At 40.0% G+C, this 20,246-nt stretch overlaps 1 protein-coding gene across 1 annotated transcript in view; it reads right to left on the reverse strand.

Annotated features, from left to right (window-relative positions):
- The window catches only part of TACC2 (transforming acidic coiled-coil containing protein 2), a gene marked incomplete in the record, with an annotated part of 1,481,681 nt that overhangs the window by 1,457,351 nt on the left and 4,084 nt on the right, over positions 1-20,246 (reverse strand).

Raw genomic sequence — 20,246 nt, forward strand, 5'->3', positions numbered from 1 at the left:
AGCCTCGTCATCAGTTTTGGACCTCGGATGCCTGTCCTTTTCCTTTTCCTTCCATTTCTTGTGAATTGCGATAGTTTGATGGCTATCTGACGACATTGTGTAATTAAATCTTCGGCCAAAGTAATGAAATGCAAAGTCGTACCAACGCTTAATAGTGCGTTGGTTAAATCTAGCACAAAATCTGCAATTAGCTACGTCGTGATCAGGGCCTAGGCAAGGAATACAATAAGAATGGAAGTCCTTATGAGGTATTTGCTTCCCACAAGAAATACAATTATTAACTTTTTCTGACATCGGTCTGGAGCAAGAAAAAAGTTTCCTCAATGGGGTACTTAGCTTTAAATGAAGACTTCAGATCTGAAATTCGAACACAAAAATCTCAGGAGTCGGCCGACCGGCACTTGCGAACTGCTTCTGCTTCGGGCACTGCGCGGCAAGAAAGACTGAAGAAAATGGCATCGGCTGCATCTTTTATACCCTGCACTTTTGACGTCAGGGAAGAGGCGACAGCAACCGACGCCGGACCAAGACTTTGGAATTCAGGCCGACTGCAGGTAGCCTGCCAGCAGGATAACCCAAGAGTAATGACTACAACAGTGAAACACGATGAACATCTTAAATAGTTATCATTTAGTGAATTCAGTTCTCACTTCTCACCATAGTTCTCAGTCTCTTAGCACAAAAAACCTGGACAAAGCCAATAATAGGGGAATACAGTCCCAAAATAGGGACAAATTTCAAATTCTGATCTTATAAACTTAGAAAATTGCTAGAATAAAAGTTTTTGTGTTACTATTTATTTTCTGAAGAATATGAAGTCTGAAATTCAAATGCCTGTCATTATTTAATGAATTCAATCCTTCAGTAATTTGTCACAAAAATCCTGAAAACCACAGATTTTATGAGGAACAGATCAGAAATATGGCATGAATTCACAAATGGTGGTGGCTAGGGACATTAGGCTCTTTTTACCTTGTACCCAAGGTTCAGGGTTTGAGCCTGAGTACCTGTAGCCACCAGGTGTATTAAAATACGGGCATTTTCTCTCTCTCTCACACACACACACACACACACACACACACACACACACACACACACACACTCTCTTTCATTTTATTCATCCTGCCAGCCATTATAACAAAACACACACACACTTTCATTCTATTCACCCTGCCAGCCATAATAACAAAAACACACACCCTTTAATTCTATTCATCCTGCCAGCCATAATAACAAAACACACACACCCTTTTGTTCTATTCATCCTGCCAGCCATAATAACAAAACTGAATGTCCGTTTCAGCAAAACGTCCTATAGATCTGTTCAGCAAATACTTGCCTTGTCAAAATAGTAGAAACTGTTCATCTGTCCGTTTCTGTTCAGCAGATATGAATATATTCCTTCATCAATACAGTTGTCCCTTGCAGCCGATAACTGTTCCCTCGCAGAGCATTTGAACAGCTCTTGAGCGCCCAACAAGAAATGCGTGCATGTGAGCCCTTGAGCTCAATTCTGATAGGCTGGTAGCCCCAACGGCACTGATGTCATCGCACATGCAATGACGTTAGCTGCAAATCCGAAAAATAAAAACAAACTGGAAAAAAAATGGAAATGAAGGGGTGCCATTTGGGAATCATGGCACCCCATTATTTGGACCCATAAACCCAGTAAAAAATGAGTAATTCAGGATGGTTGGGAGGTATGGTGAATGCCCTGCAGTCTGCAATGAGCTGTCACGGGAGCTAGATATTTTGCAAACCCCCTTAAAGCTATAGATATCCTAAAGGGTAATGCAGAGAACAAATACTGTAACCCAGACATGCAAAATCTGAGGAAACCTCTGATCTCTAGGGCAATAGGGATTTGATGATAAACATCTTAAGCCTAGGGTTACCATGACACCTAGAAGAAGAATGAAAGGCAACAAACTCTGTAAGGTCAACTTCTTGAACTTTGGTACTTTTACAAATAAGTTGAAAAAGGATAGGTCACTTAAAGGTCTCTAAAAAGGTTTCTTCTTTGGCACCAGAAATATTCTGGAAGAGATTCCTTCTCTCATTTGGTTTTGAGCTACTGGTTCTAGGATACCCAGGGAAAACATATGATGAAGAACCTGAAGGAAAAAAAATTATATCTGGTTCCGAGGATGGGGAGATCCTGGAAAAGGAGGTATGTCTATCCAGTGCCATTTGTAACCCTCCTTAACTAATCTCAGAACTCACTTGTTTGAAACAATCTGTTGCCACACAGGAGAATTGAGAAATCATTTCTGGGAAGAATTTGAGGGGAATATAAGCCTTGTGTTTACACAAAGCTGCAGTCTGTGCAGCGGTGGTTAGCAGTACCTTATACAGATGCAAATGCCTCAAAGAAAGAATTTCCCTAGAATAATGCTCTTTGAAACCATACCCAGCCCCCTGCTGCTCTAGAAGCAACTAAGTTGTGCACTGAGCAGCATCGCTCTGTTGGTTAACCTTAGAGTATACAAAGTATCGTTTCCAGTCATAGTATACAAAGTATCGTTTCCAGTCATAGTATACAAAGTATCGTTTCCAGTCATAGTCTCTATGTTAGAAGCACAGTCCAGTCTAATTAACTCATTCCTTTCCCCGATAAAACCCATATCAAGAAACAGCTGCTTCTTTTATACACTTACATCAGGAATGACCTAGACTTTGGAATTCTATCCGACCACGGGTCGCCTGCCAGTAGGATAACCCAAGAGTAATGACTGCAACAGTGAAACATGATGAACATCCTGATATCATGGATGGGCAGTTTCCTATCATCTCCGTAGCCAGCCTGATGCATCCTGAGGCAATGTGGCAGTTGCCTCAAGTATACCGACAAGCACTTAATCCTGAAATAACAAACAAATACGATATGTGACAGATGTAGTTATAATGGGAAAATGGAGGCAAGAGTCTCACATACAGACAAATCGAATGTCAAACAGGTTGTCAGCACACACATCACTTCCCACACTAAATAAGGATTTAACACACAAATCCACATTTGCAGAGGTACTCATTAGTAAATTACCAACAACTCAATGGCCTCCCAAATGTTGCCTTCAGAAGCATATACACACAACAAAGCAAACAATAACCACAACACATAATAATACACATACCAGTGTTTCAACATGCAAGCCCATGGGGAGAAACACCACAAAACCTAACATACTGGTCACAGGAGATTAAATATTGAGACACATGAATGTCCTCCTCACCAGGCTGGATAAAGGGAAGGTTACATTTAGCTGCCTGTCAGATACCAGGGTCCATTAGATCACACAAGCACTTAAGTCATTCAGTCACGCATACCAGTACGACTCTGTCATAGTCCATTTGGATGTGAATGACCTGAAACATACCTCACTGGACTATATGAAGAGACATGATTGAGCTTTCAGACTGTGTGTCACAGGCAGGTCTGAGCATAGCCTTCATCAAAAATCTACCTTCACTAAAGATGATGTCACAATACAAATAAAAAAATTTTCCCATAAAATACATATTCACCCTGGACACAGTCTTAGGAAAAGAAAATCCCTCTACAGGAGAAACTGAGGAAATACTCTCCTCAAAATCAGAGTGTCTCTATGGGAGAAAATGAAGAAACACTCTCCTCAAAATCAGAGTCAGGTGCTTGTGAGGAAACTATAGAAGAAGCCCTGTCCCTGTCATTTTCAGTATCTTCTCATAAAACATCCGCAGAATTTGCGGAATCAAGAATCATGATTACATTTTCCTACCTGTTCCACAGGTTTCAAAACCGGCAATAAACCCTTTGCTAAGGTAATTAGTTCACCTTTATTTGCAAACATACTGTCTTTGAATGAAGTATGTCTAACCTCTTATCTCTTTTTTCTAGGGGCATTCCTAAATAAAGACCAAATGAAGGACAGCATTTCAACCCAGGAAACATGTCTCTTAGCCTGGCTGTTCTGGTTCTCCCATGCCCAGTATGGACACAGAAGAAGCAGCAGAGGATGTGGCTAACCCCAGGTCCATAGCAGAGAAATGAACTACACTAGTGGGTTCCAGGGAAACCAGAGAGTGATCTGAGGAACAAGCTGTGGTCACTAGAGAGCCACCCACCAATGGCTGAGGTATATGTGGAGCACACAATGAAAATAAGGGCTCTTTAGTTTTTTTCATTTTACGTACAATGAGGGATGAACAGCAGAACCAATTTGGTATCCATGTTCCTGCTAAGCTAGAAGCCTGTTTGTTAGTAAACATTGCTGGACTGAGTGAGTCAGAAGGTAAGTTGTCACTCCAATGTTCACAAGCAGTACACACACCTACACTTCACTACACAGTCCCCCAAATATCACAAAAGCAAATGTACAAGCAGTACACTTTAGTACCCCACAATTCGGAAGTTTCTTGTCACAGAAAATGTCACAGAGTTAAGTAAAATGTACACACACTTATACTTCACTACACAGTCCTCCAAATATCACAAAAGCAAATGTACAAGCAGTACACTTTAGTACCCTATAATTCAGAAGTTTCTTGTCACAGAAAATGTCACGGAGTTAAGTAAAAGTGTAAACATGCATCAAATATACACTTACAATCCCCTTAAACATACAATTCCTTCATTTTACTATAAAAATAACAAAATCAGCACATCTGTCTCACAAAAACTGACCCAGACCTAGTTAATTTTCCACAGCTACTAAAAATAAATTGTCTGATGAGATGCTTCTGTTAAAATGTCAACACAGTAAGTTGTCAGTATTAATTTTCAGATCTGGTTCCAATTCTTGTCAGAAAACATAAAACAAATATCTATTTGAAAGAGTTCTCCAAAGGGGACCTCTTGTCAGAAAACATAAAAAAATGATATATATTTGAAAGAGTTCTCCAAAGGGAACCTATCCACCAGAAATGAAAGCCAGGAACTGCCTGTCAATCCCGTGATGCCCAGAGGTTCTCTCTCGAGGGTGCAAGAAAGTACTGAAGAAACTGGCAACCAGGCTGTCATTTTCTCCCTCTGGATCTCAACAAACAGCAGCATGGGTGCTTGTATGGAGGGGAACCAGAGATTTTTAAGGACTGTCCAGGCATTTAATTACTGGGCAGGATGTAACCCAAATAGTTAAAGGTTACTGCATCTGAGTAATCAGCATTTTTTGGAGGTCATTTACAAGTTTCACTATACTTCTACAGGATACAGGAAGGCTGACAAAACTGAGTGTGCAAATGTTAACATAATTAGCCTTCTGTTCAATAGGGGCTGAAAGCAGCAGGCTAAGACTTGCCTTGTCTCCCAATGTTATTCTGATGGGCAGACCTGCCAAAATTGCCAGTAGGATGTTGGGGCATGGAAAATATGGCCTGCTTGGACATGATGATTGTGATCTCTTACTAAGTGGTCAAGCATGGTTGAGTGTCACGATGATGAGGGTTTCTCCCTGCAGAGGGGAGACCTGAGGACAGCTGTGACTTGGAGGGTGACCTGTTAAATTATTATAAGTGGATGCCTGAAGTATATAATTATATAAGTATGAGTTACTATACTGAAACAGCAACAGGATACTTTATAGAGCTGTATGACTCAAAGGACAAACTGAGATACATAGAAAGACATGATTTTAAGGCTGGGAGTGATGGAAAGGACTTACGTTTAACATAATATTCACATGTCACAGGCTGGAAAATGGACTGCTTGATAACTGATATTGGGTATACAGGAAGATTGTAAGGAAGCATTGTAAACATTATCAAAGATCAAGAATATATACTGAGATTATTTCAGTACACTTGAATACTGTTGGACTACATGAATATGTTTCTATGTATGGAAGAGTATATGCGAATCGCTCATAACTATATGGATTTTGGAAGTACAAGAAATAATTACCAGATCTGTGCAAGGTAAAACATCAGGTATTTGAGTTCTGAAAATGAAGAAGAAAATGTTTGTTAATTAAAAAGATAAGGTTTTGTTGATCATAAATAGGAACTAATTCAGCTCATGTAGATGCCTATGTGCAAATCTGATCTGTGGGAAGAATAATTAGCAAATAGTGTTGTTAGAATTTTTGTTCTTGAAGTGACGATATAGGTTTAAATGTTATATAAGTGTAAGGGCCTGGTAAACAGTATACACATACTTAAAATGTAAAGCCACAGTGCATTCGTGATCGCTCTTTTAGAATAATCAGATTTAAAGATTAAGGTTGTAATGAGTGCACCCCATTTAAAGTCATTGTTTATAACTGACAGTATATAGGTGTATCTGGAATTAAATAAAATGATGTTGAATAGTCAATTTCAATTGGAAGCTAACAGTCCATTAAAAACATAAACTACAATGACAATCTCTATAATGCTTGCTCATATGCTTAGTCTTGACAGTTGTACACATCCTGATGTGTTTTTCTTGCACTCACTTCTCAGTTCCATCCAATGGATTTTTATGCATATATTCTGCCTATTGTATACTGAAAACAATGATCTGTGGTCTCACCAGTGCATGTCTTTCTCAGAGATGTGTGCATGTGTATGTGACTGTGTGCATTTCTGTGTGTGTGTGCGTGTGTGTGTGTGTGTGTGTGTGTGTGTGTGTGTGTGTGTGTGTGTGTGTATAAGTGCATGCACATGTGTGTGTTACACTGCATTTGCTTAGTCTACACTGCATTTGTTATGTGGCAGAAAGGGATGAATAGTTGAGCTAGTATGCTCTTTAAATGTATTTAACATTCTACCTTTTCTCCACCCATCTCTTTTCCACTAACACACTTTCTGTTCAGTGCCGCTGTGAATTCCAGCATCACCACCCACTCTATAGTATCCAGGATTGCCTTGTATGTCAGGCAAAGATCACCTCTCAGAAGTCTGTAGGATACCAAGTAAAGAGACAGGGCTTTGAGGTGATAGATGTATGACACTGTGTTTGCTACTTGTATTCTTTTTATAAGGAACCTTTATGGACATTCCAGTTGCTGCATGAGTCTATTCAGGTACACACCATGGGGGCATTATACTCTATGATGGGCCTGATGAGGGACGAGTACAGTGGTATGATGACATCTCTGGACCTAGATGCCATGCCCTTGCTTACAAGTTCAGTAACACAAGGATTTTCTTACTACCTTGGACACATGTTGGTCGAAGGCCAGGTTACTATCTACATGAGTTCCTAGATTCCTAAACAATGAATCAACTTTTAAGGCTGTTTTAGTGATGACATAGTTACCTAGGGTGGCAGACTACACAAAAGTTATTTTGGTCTCCCTTGCCTCCTTCCTTATGCTGGTCAGGTCTGTACCTCCATTCTTCTTTTCTACAATAAAGATGAAAGATTGTGTCCCCTATGGATCCTCTTCTGCCAACTCCTCTTTTGGCTTGTCTTTTTACTGCCATTACCCCCTTTACTGTCATTCTGTTTGCCTCCTTATACTGTTTCTCTTCCACTTCCCAGTCCATTAGCCCTAACTACAAACCTCATCTTCCTTTTTAGCTACATTGACATACTCCTCTTTTTAGCTTTTTGCATCTTCCTTAATCCCTTTTCCACAGCTCTGAATACTCTGATCCAGAGACACTCACATATTTATTTATTTTATTTAAGTTTGATGACCGGGGAAGTCCACTGGGCCAAGAAGAGCCCATTTTCAGTGGAGGCCTGGGAAGAAAAGCTCCACAGTAATTGCAAGTTACACTTCACATGTTACAAAAGGGCATAGTTCATACATACATAGTTCATACAGCTAATTAAACAATGTGAAGTTGTTCTATCTCACCGTTCATTCTTACAGATGGGTTTGGAGCTGATCCTCAGCTCTGAGTTGGCCTACTACAAAGCTCGAGGTCTTCAGACAGCTCGAGGTCAAGTCCCTATCCCATGATACATCTTGAGCTACCAAAGATCTAGTTTGCTGCTGCAATAGATCGGAGGTTTCCTAGCACAGCTCGGGCCAGTATAGCTTTTTTTCTAAAAACTGTACTAAATTTTGTATTGTGTTAGTAATAGTTATTCATAGTTATAACTTTAATAGTTTAATATTAGATAATTTGGTACTTTTCCATTAATGGGGCAGCAGCTTTCTTGGCCTCAATTCTTACCCATACTTTATTCTGAGGAATACTTTCTCAGTTTGATCAGTGACAGTTCTTTTCCACATAGAAAAGGTTTATAAAACTTCCAATGTTGAAATTTCGTAAACATTTCTTTTACCATCAAAAATTGAGTATGGATGTTCTGTTTTGCCTGCTTGTTCCTCACTTTGATAAGGTAGGGATCATGCCATACTTGCTAAAGTGAAATTGGAGAGCTGTGCTCTTTATTAACTGTGATTGACCAAGTCTCACTGTTGAAGAACAGCAGTTAATGGGTGTTTTCAATAAAACTCAAGATAGCTTCTGGATTTGTCTATTTTGGATTTGGAAAAGGTGAGAGCTGGGTGCATTACTTGCAAGAAAAAAAATGAAAAAAAAATCCTACTATTGCTTTTGCACATTTTAATTCTGCTCAGTGATCGTAGATGTAAATCATGGATGTCACTAAAATTCAGGGACGTCTGAGAGCCCCTTAGGCACACACTACTTCTGCATACTGTTCCCTGGCGAGTTCTGACATTATGAACACAGTTATCCAGTTTGACAGGTATGGTAGCAGTAGCAACAGGGAGAGTTAAATATACCACAAAAATACAACTGTCATTACCACAAAACCGTTAATGAGGCCAAGAAAGCTGTTGCCCCATTAACGGAAAAGTACCGATAATTCTTCTCCCTTTGGCCTTCGTTTTTTATAGGCCTTTAACATTCCCTTCCCTTCTTTGGTGTGCCTTTATAAAAATATTAGCATAGTTATATATATATATATATAGCTTTGTAGTTTTAAATACGATTCTTTAAATGCTAGACATATTGTGTGAGTGCATTTAGATAGTTATAGTTACATTACATTTATTCCTATACAGCCCATTTGTTGTTTTGGGCTAATTACTGTAGTTTAAAGTTTGCTAAAATTGTCTGTGTGTCTGTGTGTGTCTGCGTGCATTCTTCTTTCAGACTACAGTCTGTTACTGTTCAGTTAGATTATTTGGTACTGTAGATTTCAATATGGCTGACCAAGAGAAAGACAAGCATCCTAAGTCTGGCTTTAAAAAGTGTCTAAAGTGTGAACAAAAGATGAGTGTGACAGTCACATAAATTGTATTTATTGTATTGGAGCTTTGCACTTGCAAGATAGCTGCTTCATTTGTCATTCTTTTTCTACCAGAGTTTTACATGAAAGGAAACGTAAATTCATTGACAGAGGACTTCTGAAATCTTCTTTTCAGGAAGCTTTTGAGTGACCAGGATCAATCTAGCCAGTCTCTCAAGTCTTCAAAGTCTTTTAAGGCTTCTTCTACTGATGTGACAAAATAAAAAAAAACTTCATCAGCTCCACAGCCTTCGGAGCTGAGTGTCCTGTCTTTTCGGAGCCAGTCCCAAACATGGAACTGGTCTCCGAAGTATTAAAGTCTCCCATTCTTCAGTCAGTACCATCCTCCATACATTCATCTTGGTACTCGATCAGCCTATCCAATTTGGATGTGGATCATGTGGTGCAGAAGCTGTTACAGGCACCGATGTTTGCTAAATTTTTATTGGCTCCGACCCAAGTAGTTTCAGAACCGAAGACTGTTATGCCATCAACTTCTTTTCCTCCTCTGAGCCATAACGTTCCTTTGGAGCCAGAGGAGTTGGACCTGATGATTGTTGAGCCTTCGGAGCCAACGCCTGCTCCAGTGTCATCGGTTCTGTTTACTCAAACTTCCTCGACGCCCATCAAGGAGTCTAGGAGCCGACACTCTCCGGACGGGTCCGGGGAGGATAGTTGGACTGACCTGTCGGTTCCGACTTTGCCTCTCGGGGCCTCGGCTCAGATGAGTTCAGCTCCTACCTCTGGTTCAGAGCCCAATGTTCTGGTGCCGAGGGGATTGATTGTTTCTTTGGATCCAGTGGTTCATTCTCATTGGTGCAGAGGTGCCTTTGAAGCCATGAGGAGAGTGATGTCCCCCAGGACGTCTACAACTTCAGGTCCAACCACCTGGGATTACTATTTTTCATTGTTGGGGCTGTTTTTACTATGCAATGTGTGCCTTCCTGTTTGGCTGTCTGCCCTCTGGGTTAAATCTTATAATGGATTGTGTTAAATAATGGAGGAGTGAACATTAGGGCATGGATATCACTGTACTATTTATTTGGGTACTATTCCCCTGTTGCCGATGTGAGAAGCAACTGTTGGTGGAAGTACATGGGTTGGCGATGTTTCAGCGTTTATTGCCGTACCTATGGAAGGTGAAATTAATGGATCGGTAATTTGGGTGGCTAACATGCTATCATTTATTGTCCAATTCATGAACAATAACATTGGACCAAAAGGGTTTTGGATGTTCAGCATACAACGCTCAGTGTGATGGGGAACATTCTTTAAGGTTGGTGGTTGCGCCAACTAATTACAGCACATTTGGAAATATATACGGTTGTTTCACTATTGTTTGGAACTGCTGCTCTATTCTTTCTGTGTTTGGACACTTTTTGAGCCATTACTGGTTGGCAACATACAACGTTTGTTATGAATATGGCTGTGATGGAAGCTTATGACTGTACCAGTAAATTTTGAACTTTGTGGTAAAATACATATAAGTCGACATATAAACTGTTGATTTTGGGCCTTGTGAAGAGGACGAGGTCGCAATGTATATTTGAGTTTGGAATTGATATATCCCAGTGAAATACAAGTTTGGATTATTATTTAGTGATTGTTTTGGACACCATATACCAACTGTAGGATCTTCTTTCTACTCAATACACTCGCGATTTTGGGCCTTGACGGGGTCGTGATGCCTTTTTGGGCTTGGAACTGAAATATGAAGTGAAATATCTTGGACCCTTATTACCTGTTGATTATTTTGGACTCTATATACCAGCTGTAGCATTTTGTTTAACATACTGACAATATAGCTACTGTCTAACTTGGATGGGAGAGTCTGCTGAGTGTTTTAATACAAACAACTGTTTTGTGTATTGTTGAAAAATGGTAAATCAAACAATAGTCAATTAATATGTGCTAATTTACCTCAGTCTAGATCCCCTTCATATAGAACAGATGTTATATGAGCAAATATTTATTTGTGATACATTTTGATATATTGTGCATAGTATAATTGTTTGAAAGTGTTCAGTATTGGGAGAATCCACACCTAAGTAGGACGGAGTGTTTATTTGAAAACTGAATTTGAGCTGTTTTTGAGATGGATCTGGTTACCATCTTACAGGGTCTGTCTGTGGACAAGCATGATTTTCATGCCTTTGGGTTAACAAAACCCGTGGAGCAAAAAGGCGATACAGGTGTTCAGAATTTGGTTGATCATTGTACAGAATTATTTGGTAAGCTAACCAGAAGTATAACTACCTTACGTACTAATGTTTGGCATTTGAAGTTATTCAAAGCCTATCAGGCTAAGAACATTACACCAAGGGGTTTAAGAGTTTTGATATTACCCTATGTTAGTATGGCCGATGATACATTGACCCAAGAGTGGGCTCAAGCACAGCAAGATGCATCAATGACATTTGTTAATATTTTGTCATCATATTATGAGCGTATGATAGATAACAATTGTGTAGATGTGCAGCATATCTGTGACAAACTCAAATTGTATGAGGGGCAAACCCAATATTAGGTATGTCTTACTAAGCTCACCAGGGATTTATTAACATTAGAAAAATCTCTCAGAAATAAAAAGATTAAGAAATTTAATCGTGATATTAAGGATTATGAATGGGGCAAACCATTTGATTTTTGGAAAAATGTAAAATTTTCCGAGGAGGGTGGTAATTCACTAAGATCTAAGAGAAAAAGGCCTAGGTCAATTCTTAAAAAATCTGGTGTAGATTATAGTAGTACATCGGGGAATGATTCATTAGTCACAGATGTTGAACAAGTTCTTACTCAGGGGTCCCCTATTTCTAAAAAGCAATGGTGTATGGACCACCCTTTAGGTCCAAACGACACAGAGTAGGTAGGAAGCATAACAAGCGTAGACAATGTGGAGATGCTGTTACAGACTTTAGGACATCGTTGAACAATGTGTATAACGTTCACAATACTTCCTCTGTAATTTTAACAGAAGGAGAACAGTTATTGAATAAAGGATTTAAATATATCCCCGGCTTATTTGTTAATGAGGATAGTATGGTTGATGATGTTTTGACATTTTGTCGTACTCTTAACCTAAAATTGTATTTTGGTTCACGGGATAGGGATCAAAGATCTACTGACTTTCATTTTCGAACGTCAAGTTTTATGCCCCTATGGGCAGACTTGTATCGATATTTCAGGAATCAGTCGTCAAAGACTTACACTTCAAGAATTGTCACTCCAGAATATTGAATCAGAATTTAACAGCTGAGGAAAAGCATGCGTTTAAAAATTTGAAAAATAACACAAACATTGTAATTTTACCAGCTGACAAAGGTGGTGCGGTGATTGTTATGGATACTAAGTATTATGTAATGGAAGCATATAGGCAGTTGAAGGATGCCAGGCACTATATGATTATGCCACTTGACCCCACTTTTTGTTTTAAAAAAGCGATTGATTCATTTCTTGAGTTGGCATGTGATGAGGAAGTGATTTCACCATATATTAAACAACAATTTATAGTTTATGATCCCCAAAAACAAATTCTCTATTTGTTACCCAAAATTCATAAAAATTTGGACAAACCACCGAGAAGGCCAAATGTGTCTGACATTGGTTCCCTTACTGAACCCCTCTCTTTTTTCTTGACCCAACATTTACAGCCTTTATTAAGGGCAGTTAGATCAAGAATTCAGGATACGACTGAATTTCTTAGAATTATATCATATTCTCAGTTGGATACAGACTGGCTGTTGTGCACATTAGATGTGACGGCATTATATACCAGAATCCTCATTGGGCTGGTCTAGAAGCCATTAAATACTGGTTGGCGAAAGTGGACATTTATCCACCGGGCTTTAACACATTACTAATATGCATGGCAGAACATGTTTTAACTAAAAATGTTCTGTATTTTCAAGGAGACTGTTACTGGCAGGTTCAGGGAACGGCTATGGGGGCATCTTTTGCCTCCATATATGCCAATTTGTTTATGGGTTACTTGGAGGAGATGCTCATTTATGATAATGCACATAACATTTTTTTGCCCGAAATAGATATCTGGAGAAGATATCTTGATAACTGTTGGTTAATTTGGCATGGTGATGAAACATATTTATTGGAGTTTGTTCAGTACCTGAACGAAAACAAGTGGGGAATTGAATTTACTCTCAATATGGATTCACAACAGATACATTTTTTGGATGTAACAGTTATTAGAAATAATGATAATACATTGTCACCTGAGATATTTCGTAAATATCCACAATATAATAATTTGTTGTATGCTACTAGTCTTCACCCACGCCATGTTATTGAGAACATACAAAAGTCACAATTTTTACGGGTCAAAAGAGTTTGCTCTACAGCAGAAAGTTATGAGCATTTTGAGGATGATCTTACGCAGAGATTCCTTAGTATTGGATATCATCACAGCAATATCATGTCAGCTAGAAGGTGGGTGACAGGTTGGGATAGGTCTGAAATGCTGAAATATCGTGAGAAAAGGTGTGGTGAGGAAAATACTATCAGGTTTGTCACCACTTACGGGAGAAATATTAATATCATTAAGGACACTATGAACCAAACTTGGAATATTTTGTTGGCTAATGAAGAACTTTCCAGTCTGCTTACAGAAAAATGCCAATTTTCATATCGGAGAGGGCGGACGTTGGGTTCCTATTTTAACCATTATAAATGGGGTAGTAGGGGCTGGAGTATAGAACAACAGTTCACTTTTACTGAGGAAAAATTGACTGGATCATTTCCATGTAGGCATTGTTCCTTATGTAGACATATGCTAAAGACAAAACAATTTTCTAGTAAAAATACAAGCAGAGTCTATGATATTGGGTTCTTTGCAAATTGTGGATCAGACTGGTTGATAAATTTAGCCACATGTTCATGTTCTGCCTTCTATGTAGGGCAGACTTTGAGATTTCTGCGTATTCATATGTCTGAAGATCTAAGTGACATTTGGAATAAACGTACATCAAACGCCCTATAGAAACACACTCTTAAACACAGTAAAGCTAAGTTTTATTTCATGATTATTGACAAAATCTGGGGGGACAGGACAAACAAATCAGGGTGGCATGCAATGTCAAATAAAAAAGAGAAAGTTGGATCATTAGGCTTGGTGGGTATTTTCTCCAGGGCTTAATGACCATCTATAAAATGTGTGTTGTAATACAGCCTTGACTTTAATGGTTGCTGTTGTTTTAAATGTTAATTTATGTATCAGGGTATAAATGACAGCGATTTGTGCTTTTGTTTGTATCACTGAAGAAGTCAAGGATGCTGAAACCGGACTGATTTTATATGGTGTTGTCACAATAAAGAAGGTTTGACTTACTCTTATGGTGCTGGCTTTTGTATGGTGCTGGCTTTTGTGTTTGCATTTGCACCAGCCTTACTTGCAGGGATGTGTTTTTGGATTCAACTACCTCCTCCCCAAAAGCACCTGTGTCCCCTTCTGCCTCACAGATCCCTTTGAAGTGTAGAGGCCCTGAGCCTCAAAAAGCCCCACTGGGTGGCCCATGCTCTTCCGAGACCTCACCAGAAGTTCCCACTGATGAAGTTCCCAGGAAGAGAATTTGCAAGAGGAAGCATCTAGACTCCCTGCAGGAGTCTCTCACATCTGATACCGACTTAGATGAATCAGAAGGGTCCCCATGATCCCCATCTGAATATATCTCATTTGCAGAGATATTAGAAATCCTTAAGCAGCGGGGTGGCTGGAAGTCCACCAACCCTACTGAAGATGAGTCAGTTCTCCTGAAGGCTTTTGGGTCTTAACCCTCCACCTCTTGGGTGTCTCTATCCTTCACTGAGCTCATGGAGCTGGTCTCATAAAGTGCTTGGGAGTCCCTGGACAACATGGAGCCTGTCCCTCGGAGGCCCAATAAATTTATTTCTGCCTCTCAGGATAAGTCCTTTCTCACTAAGGGAATGCCAGTTGATGCCATGGTGGTGGCGGCAGCCACCAAAAAGGAGATGTCAGAAACTTCTTCCTCTATCCATCCTCCTAACAGAGATCATAGGATCATGGATAGATATGGGAAGCACATGTACACTTCAGCAATTTTTTCACTGAACTATCTCACACATTTTACAAGACTGCAAAGAGACTTCCTAAAAGAGCTTGGAGATACTCTTCAGGGTACGGTAGCTGCAAGAGCTTCAGACAAAGTTGCCTCCCAGCTTGCTACCCTCAATTACATGTGAACTTGTCCATGTGTCTCATCTCATATGCAGCTGATGGAATGAGTAGGGCAGCGGGTACAGGAATTGCTCTTAGGAGGCACTGCTGGATGCACTTGTGTTCCTTTGCGGAGCCCTTTAAGTCATCCTTTGTCAACAACCCTTTTGATGGCTCATCTCTTTTCAAGCCCAAAGTTAAAGAAACTTTGACCAGGTGTAAGCAGGAAGGAAAGACTCTGTCAGCCATCGGAGTCCATTTTTCAACCCCTAGTAGACCCTACCCCAAGGGTCAAAAGGGAGAAAAGATGTGGTTCCAAAATGCCCAAGGAGCCTTTCTGGACACACATGGTGAACCCCCCTCCAGGGGTAAGGAGGGGGCAATAACGGACGATGCCGCCCTCATGGCAGAGGAGATCTGCAATACCAGGGTGACAAAGACCAGTTCTTTGGGAAGCCCTACCAGCGTTACTGAAAGGTGTCCCAACTGTCCTGCTCTGGAGGCAGTCAGGGGTCGCTTATCTTTGTATCCAGACGCCTGGCTCAAAATAACAAATGACAATTGGGTACAAAGTATAGTTTCCAGAGGATATTTCATTCCCTTCACCATTCCCCCCTCCATTGACAACAAAAATCCCTGACTTTCCACCCAGATACAGGGAACAAGCAACAGTAGAGGTCCAAACATTGCTAAGAAAAAGAGTCATCCAACCAGTCCCAGCAGACCAGACAGGATCCAGAACTTACTCAAGATTCTTTTTAGTTTCAAAAAAGACAGGGGACTGGAGACCTATTTTTGGACCTCAGCAGAGTAAACAGATCTGTAAAGAAAGAGAAGTTCCAGATGGTCACACTTCAGTCGATACTTCCCTTCTTAGGGAAAGACAATTGGATGTGCTCAATAGATCTATAGGATGAATACTACCATATAAAAATGGCCAGACCATCCAGGGATCATTTGCACATCTGGCTGGGAGCCAATCTTTACCAGTTTCGAGCCCTGCCCTTTGGTCTCACTACAGCCCCCAGAGTGTTCATCAAATGTATGGCAGTGGTCTTGGCTCACCTGAGGCGTTTAGGATTCCAGGTGTTTCCGTACTTAGATGATTGGCTCCTCACTGCCACCACCAAGCATCAGCTAATACAAGCCAGGGACACCACTCATACTCTTTACAATCATCTGAGTATTACCATAAATTCAGAAAAATCTGCCTTGTCGCCATCACAACATATCGTTTTTATCAGAGCAGAATTGGACACCACCACCACCACCACCACCACTTTAAAACTTCAAGCAGAAAGACTTTTACTACTTCTTCAGCAAGTCCAGAACATCTTATCCAGAGACAAGGCTCCAGCATCAGAAGCGCTAAAGTTGTTAGACATGATGGCAGCTGCAATTATAGCAATACCATTGGGTCACATGCACATGCAGATTCTACAATGGCTGCTATTCACTCAATGGTCTTATCAAGAGCTCCCAATGTATCATCTCATAATTGTAACAAGCACATGCAAAAAGGATCTTCAGTGGTGGTTGACCTCTCTTCAAGTAACGATAGGTCATCCTTTTATCCTACCCTCACCATCGGTCACAGTGACCATGAACGCTTCCCTGATAGGGTGGAGGGGGGCATTTTCAGGGAAGAACAGCCCAAGGCACATGGACCGAACAAGAGACACATCTGCATATCAATGTCCTGGAGATGAGAGTGGTACTTTTGGCATTGCAGTACTTCCAGGACTCTCTCCCTCTGGGGACAATTGCGATTCAGATGGACAACATGTCAGTGGTCTGGTACTTGAACAAACAAGGAGAAACCAGGTCCTATCCCCTTTATCGTGAGGCCCTAAGAGTATGTCAGTGGGCTATATCCATCCAGCGCTTTCTGATAGCAATGCGCATCCCGGGGAAATCCAATGTGATTGCAGACAAACTGAGCAGGACAATTTTGTTGCCCTTGATACCCAAAGTATTACAGAAAGCAAAAGCCCTGGGAAGGCCCATCATTCTAATAGCCCCTCATTAGCCTCGTCAGATTTGGTTCCTCTTCCTTTGACTTCATCTGTTGAAAAAGCCTTGGATTCAGGACCCAGTTCCAGACCTTCTCACACATTCGTCGGGGGCTCTTCATCCCTCTCTTCAGTCTCTAAAATTGACAGCTTGGCTGTCTCAATTCCAAACATAGCCAGGTTCCATAACCTCTCAAACAACATGCAGCATATTTTAATATCTTCTCATAAATCCTCTACTAGGAAGTTTTACCTTAGCAAATGGAGGAGATTTTCTATATGGGCTTCTCACAGTAACATTGATCCATACCAAGCCCCCATTTCCTCTATATTAGAATTTTTGACTATGCTTTTCAACAAAGGATCTGCGGCAACTACAGTTCGAGTACAACTTGCCGCCATCTCTAATTTTCACCTTGGCTTTCAACGATTGAACATAATGTCACATAAGCTATCTAAAGCCTTTCTCAAAGGAACCTTCCACCTCAGACCACCAGTGAAAAACCCTTATACCCCATGGAACCTAAATTTTATGCTTTCATGCATTATTCTCCCACCTTCTGAGACAGCTTCCTCATGTGATTTGAAATTTTTGTCTTGGAAGTAGCCATCACATCTGCCTGTAGAGTATCAGAGCTACAGGCCTTGTCCATAAAATCTCCACATTTGGTTTTTCATGCTGACAGAGTGTCCCTGTGAACAAATCCTTCATTTTTACCTAAAGTTTGTACTAAAGCTAACCTTAACCAAATAATAGCTTTACCAGTGTTTTTCCCCAAACACACCAAGTTAAGAGTATATGCTGCACAAGCTTGATGTTCATAGACAGCTCAGATTTTACCTGGATAGAACCAGAGTTCAGAAAATCAGAACAACTTTTTGATTCCTTTTCAGATTCTAGGAAAGGTATGCCAGTGGCAAAAACAACACTATCTAAATGGTTATCTGATTGCATCACCTTCACTTATTCAGCTGCTAATTTACCTTTACAACACAAAATTACGACTCATTCTACCAGAGCAGTGTCCACATCCTCTGCTTTTTCTGCTAGGCTTCCTACAGACAATATTTGTGCAGCAGCCACTTGGTCAAGACCTCATACCTTTATCACTCATTAAAAGTTGATAAGGCCTTCAGGAACAGAGCCTCCTTTGGTTCTACTGTCCTGAAAAACATACTCCCGTGAGCCACCCAAGAAAGATGGTGCTTGGGACGCTACCCATCTGTAAGAATGAACAGTGAGATAGAACAACTTCACATACAGAACTTATGTACTAACCATAATGTTCCATGTGAGTTGTTCATCTCGCCTTCATTATTACTTCCCACCCTACTACCCCCTCCAGGGTTTTTCGAGGACCAAGATACTAGTTTTATTATGGTTGCTCAGTCTTTCTATGGGTTTTCCCTAAAAAAAGTGATAGAATGCCACATGGTATTGTTGGATGCAGAAAACAAGATCTGAGGTAACTCAAGGTGCATCATGGGATAGGGACTTGGCCTCGAGCTGTCGGAAGACCTCATGATTTGTAGTAGGCCGACTCGGAGCCGAGGATTGGCTCCGAACACATCTGTAAAAATGAAGGTGAGATGAACAACTCACGTGGATCATTATAGTGAGTACATAACTTCTTTTTTACAGATAATCTCCATGATATTTGCAATTGGCTTGTCACAATGTTACAAAAATGAAAAGACAGTTCAAGACATATGCTTTTCATCTCCTCGTTCTACCTTCTCCCTAACTCTGGATTTGATGCTCTACCTCTGTCCCTCTCAGATTTGTCTTTTGCAAAAAAAAAACTATTCTGTAACATCTGAATCCTACCCCCTTCTGTCACTAGACCTGATTTCTGTATAACCTGAACCGTACATTCTTTCTCCTGCATAACTGCTTGCAGATCCCCCATTTTCATTTCAGATTCATTTCACTGCTCAGTAATAATACCCACATGACACCATCTTTATTTGCTCCTCAGCTATAATGCATGTTTGTTTGTTTGTTTATTTATTTATTCTATCTGCCTAAGGTCCCAGTATCCACCTCTCACTGGAAATCGCCACCCCTACCAGCTTAGTACAGAGGTACTACTTACTGTACATATGTATGCTTTGGGCACTATGCAGTGTTGTTTATATATATATATATATATATATATATATATATATATATATATGTGTGTGTGTGTGCGCGTGTGTGTGCATGTATGTGTGTGTGTAGGTGTGCATATACAGGTATATATATATATATATATATATATATATATATATATATATATATATATATATATATATATATCGAGAGAGAGATTTTTCTTTGAGTCTGTGTGTGCATATCTATATCTATATATATCTACATTTATCTATCTATATATATATATATATATATATATATATCTATCTATATATATATATATATCTATATCTATATATATATATCTACATTTATCTATCTATATATATATATATATATATATATATATAGATATATATAGATACACACACACACACACACACACACACACACACACACACACACACACACACACACACACAAAAAACATCCACAGAGGTTCCTCACTAAAAGAATACAGGGTGTAAGTAAAATGTCCTAAGCAGACTGCCTCAAGGCCCTACCCCTGTATTCTGTCTCCTACAGGCTTTTGAGGGGATAACTATGCCTGGCATACAGGGCATTGTCAGACCCCGCACTGATGGACCTTCTTCATATCCAAAAAACGAACAGCGCCAGAATTGCCTGTTCTAAAGACTTAAACCTTGTCTGTGATATAAATAGGTCCTGCTGGAGAGACGGGTATGTATCCCAGAGACTACTCTGTCTATGGAACAGGCTCCCCATCCATGTGAAGTAGAG

The sequence above is a fragment of the Protopterus annectens genome, chromosome 14.part0, assembly GCF_019279795.1.
Source record: "Protopterus annectens isolate FY-2018-M chromosome 14.part0, PAN1.0, whole genome shotgun sequence".
Classification (NCBI taxonomy): Eukaryota; Metazoa; Chordata; order Ceratodontiformes; family Protopteridae; genus Protopterus; species Protopterus annectens.